Here is a 4658-nt window from a genome sequence, read left to right as displayed (position 1 = left end):
TTCAACGCCTGGCTCTGGGCGCCGAAATCTTCGGCGCCCAGCCCTGGGCGCTGAAATTACCTGGGACGTGTTCTTTCCTAATTCTTCGTGGATTAGAGCTCTAAAATTCTATCTTCCCACGAACTCTTTTCTATAAATATAGCCCCAAATTCGACGTGAAAGACAGACACAATTCATATTCTGAGTATTGACTCCAACCCCTAAGCCTAAGCCTCACGCTGCGAAATTGATCCCGCGTTCTGTCGCAATCGATCCAAAAATCGAACAGAACGTATCCTGTCCCATAATTTGAGATTCGTTAAATAAAAGGAGAAATAGCAAAGTCAAAGTGGTTAGTTTTCTGAGAACCGTGACGCACCTCTCAAGGGTGCGTCGTAATGTGCCCCTTCGCATGATTTAATTGCTTTCCTCGCCCTTTTATGAACTGTTAAACTAATCAAATCTGATTGTTCTATCACGCCTAATAAAGATAATATGTTGGGAAATTGGATTATCATGCTAGGTCCCTTAAAACAATCTAAATCAGATAATCGCGATCAATCTAGTATTATATGTTGCATATTGTTAAAATCAACTCAGATTAGTTCAATAGTTAACGCATGTCCCTTCAATTATTTATGCTGAGCTAGTAAGGATATCCTGCCTCTGGAGTTATCGAAGAGCGAGTACTCCTCTCGGTAGTTACAGTCCCCCGAACCCTCAATCTCTACCTTGCGGGTGTATGTTGAGAGATCCCCACACCAGGGATCACAAGGGAACCTACGGCCGTCGTGGTCAAACATAATTGCACTCCCTTTATGTCACGATAACCGGGTTTTGTCAGTTTTTCTCATCATCGTTAAAAACTGAATGGCGACTCCTATATTACTAGTCAATTGGGTGTAAACTCACAGGAAATCCAATAACACTTGATTTGACAAAAAGAAACGTCACACCCACGAGGGACGAGGTCACGCATTAGCCTCGTGCTTTTTCGACCCCCTCACAACGTGCGACAACAGCTGTTGCACATCAGAAGAAGTAGAAGACCTCAGTCGTTTCCTAGCACGTTCCATCACCTCAGTCTGAGACATTCTAGCCACATGTTTGGACGACAAGGTATTCTCTGCACAAACCACATATCGTTTCTCAAAGATACCAACCAAAACCAAAACACGTCACAAACTAGAAACACGAAACCATACCTGAAGTGTCAGCCATTTCACCTTCAGAATCCGCTTTAGCCTCGTCAGACGACGAATTCGCAACAACGTCCTCAAGCAAACCCAAACTCTTTCGTCGACGAGTCAAACAATCCGACTCCTCGACCTCTTCCTCGACGACGTCGTCTACCCGCTCACCTTCCTGACCTTCTAAGCGATCACGACGAAACGATCTCTCGTCGACAGAGTAGCCCAAGAATTTGAGAGTCTTCTCATAAGAATCCGAGTTCAGTTCAGCCAACAACGTCTTGACAACTTCAAAACAACGCCAACTAAGGCAACGTTCAGTAAAATAACAAAAACCAAAATCAAAAATAGAATTACCTTCCGTCGTCCACCCTTCGACCAAGAAATTCCCCACATCTCCAAGAGAATCCTTATTCACAAAAACAAAACGGCTCTGCCAGCCTCTATCGTTTACACTCAAACCGATGCCCAAATTCTTCATCGCCTTCCTCGTAACCAAGGTGTAGCGAAAACATTCTTTCAACCCTAGGTCATAGGTATACAATAGGTCGGCCAGATCGAATGGTACCCGCCAGTCCGAAGTAACTCTCTGTACGACAGTGAAAATGCGCCAGATCTGAGGCATCAGTTGACCTGGGCTCAAGTAGAGCACCTCAATGAAAAATCTAGCCAGAGGTATAAAAGGAAACTTCAAACCAATTGTAAACGGGTACTCATACAGAACCACATATCCTTCGGGGCAATGAAGGGCCTCATCCTCCGGACCCGGAAGTACAACCTCCGCCGACGGCGGCAAACCAGCAAGCTTAATAAACGCTTCTAGACTCTCAACAGTGGAATAAAACGGATTAAGTGATTTAACCCGGCTAGACCCAGCTTCCTCCTTCTCTTTGGCCGCCACAGACTTAGATCTAACCATTTTTTCTAAAGAATTCAATAGGAAAAACGAAAGAAGTAATCGAAATTTACCTGAGTACGGGTGAAATCAAGCAAGGAAACGATTCCACTTCTCTTTTTCTCTCTCTTTCTCTCTCCAATTTTCGGATCTGAAATTTTTTTGAAGTTTTTCTGTGAACAATTATTGCATGCACTGATCTCAATTTATTTGCCTTTAATTTGTAGCGGTTCCCCACGATCGAGGCAGTTGAAGCAGTTTCTTTTTGAAATTTAAATTGTTATTTTGCTTCGCAAGACCCCGCAAAATCACAATTGGGGGAAAACTTTTATCCGACTTTTTGGACTGACGACATAACCGTTTTTGACGTTTGATCATGTCGTGTCGAACAGGTACTTGTCATGTCACAGGTTTCGACGCGTCGGGTGAACAGGTCGGACGTAGAGTCAAGCGACGACATACATGCGACAAGCGACGGAGGACGAGAGATCGGAAGAGTGGGCTAGGTCTAAAGCCCAAAGCCCAAGGTCTAAGGCGTCGCTGAATACTTTGAGCCAGTCAAGGGAGTCCCCAAAGATCTCGTGGATTTGTTGAAGATAAGTAGGAAACGTGGAGCAATGGATAACCAACTGGCCCCTATTTCTCAGGGATCTTCTCAACTAACTGGACCGTTGGACTCAAGCTACATAAACCAGGGACGACCATCATCAGGGGACAAGTTAACTCAAGCATTCAAGCAATACAAGAGAACTGTATTTTAGCCATTAAAGAAATCATTGTACTCGTTTATTTCTTTTACAAAGCTCATTTATTTACTTAGTCATTTTTTTAGGATACTTAGTGGTTTGATAGCCTCATAGCTATCCGCGGTTTTTTACCTTATTCCTGGGTTTTCCGCGTCAACATCTCCTTTTGTCGTCTCTATCTTTATCGTTTTTTGCATTCTTTACTTAGTTAGTGTCGACCCAAGCCAAGTGTCGCCCCTAGACGAATTTTGGCATAAACAGAGGTCACGGGGAAATCTAAAGGAATCATGCCACCAAGTAAGGACACATCTTGGTGGAACGAAGATGTGCAACAAGTTATAAAGAGCAAACGAGAATGCTATAAAGAGTTGGGAAAATGTAGAAGTGATGAGAACTATGAGAAGAACAATGAGGCTAAAAGGGAAGCAAAGAAGGTCGTAAGAGAGGCTAGAGAAAAGGTGAATCATGATCTTTACGCAAGATTGAATACAAAAGAAGGGGAAAAGGACATCTATACACTTGCTTGAATGAGAGATAGAAAGAAGCGAGACATCGGGAGGATTAAATGTGTGAAAGATGTGGATTAAAAAGTTTTGGTGAGAATAAGGAAAATCAACGATATATGGAAGTTCTACTTCGATAGCTTGTTCAACGGGGATCAAGGGCGCGATATTGGAGAGACAAATATCCCTCAGGATATGGTTAACCTAGACTTTATGCTAAGAATTCAAAAGAAAGAAGTAGAAATGGCATTGAAAAAGATGGACGCAAGAGGGCAGTGGGGCCCTATGGCATCCCTTCGAGGTCAGGAGATGCTTGGGAGAGAGAGGGTTGTATGGTTAACAACTCTTTTCAACAAGATTTGGAGAAGTAATAGGATGATAGTAGAGTGGAGGAAAAATACTATGATCCCTTTGTACAAGAACAAGGGTGATGTCTAGGATTGTGCCAACTATCGAGGAATCAAACTAATGAGTCATAACATGAAACTTTGGGAGCATATTATTGAGCGAAGATTAAGGAGAAATGTGAAGATTTCGGAGAACCAGTTTGGATTTATGCCTAGGAGATCGACTATGGAGGCCATCCATCTTATAAGGCAAGTAATGGAGAATTATCGAGATAAGAAGAAGGATTTACATATGGTTTTCATTGATTTGGAGAAGGCGTATGATAAGGTACCGAGGAAAATTCTTTGGTGGGTATTAAGTAGGAAATGAATTCTGAGGAAGTATATTAATATCATCAATGACATGTATGAGGGAGTTAGCACGAGTGTGCGTACTAGTGTTGGTAATACCGAAGAATTCCCCATTACGATTGGTGTGCATCAAGGTTCCGCACTTAGCCCGTTTCTTTTTGCTATATTCATAGAGGAATTAACGAGGTCAATTCAAGATGGTGTACCCTGGTGCATGATGTTTGCAGATGATATTGTGTTGATTAATGAAACTAAAGAAGTAGTGGAAAGTAAGTTAGAGTTATGGAGATAAACTTTGGAATCTCGGGGTTTTAGGCTGAGTAGAAATAAGACGGAATATATGGAGTGTAAGTTTAGTGGAGTACATGCTAGAGAGACAGGGGCGATTACCTTAGATGAGAAAATTCTCCAAGGTTCTGAAATTTCCGTTATTTAGGATCTATTATCCAAAAGGACGGGGAATTGGATGGCAATGTGGCTCATAGAATCAAAGCAGGTTGGTTAAAGTGGAAAAGTGACAGGGGGTTCCTATGTGATCCAGGCATGCCCCAAAAATTGAAGGGAAAATTATACCGCAGGGTAATTCAATCGACGTTATACGGCACGGAACGATGGGCAGTGAAACAATGTCACATGCATAAGATGAA

At 42.5% G+C, this 4658-nt stretch overlaps 1 pseudogene; it reads left to right on the top strand.

Moving 5' to 3' along the window:
- The first annotated feature begins 3097 nt into the window (after positions 1 to 3097).
- Positions 3098 to 4303, top strand: LOC130469743 (uncharacterized; annotated as a pseudogene).
- Positions 4304 to 4658: the final 355 nt, after the last annotated feature.

Source organism: Spinacia oleracea, chromosome 3 (genome assembly GCF_020520425.1).
Source record: "Spinacia oleracea cultivar Varoflay chromosome 3, BTI_SOV_V1, whole genome shotgun sequence".
Classification (NCBI taxonomy): domain Eukaryota; kingdom Viridiplantae; phylum Streptophyta; class Magnoliopsida; order Caryophyllales; family Amaranthaceae; genus Spinacia; species Spinacia oleracea.
This window is presented reverse-complemented; position numbering and strand designations above follow the sequence as displayed.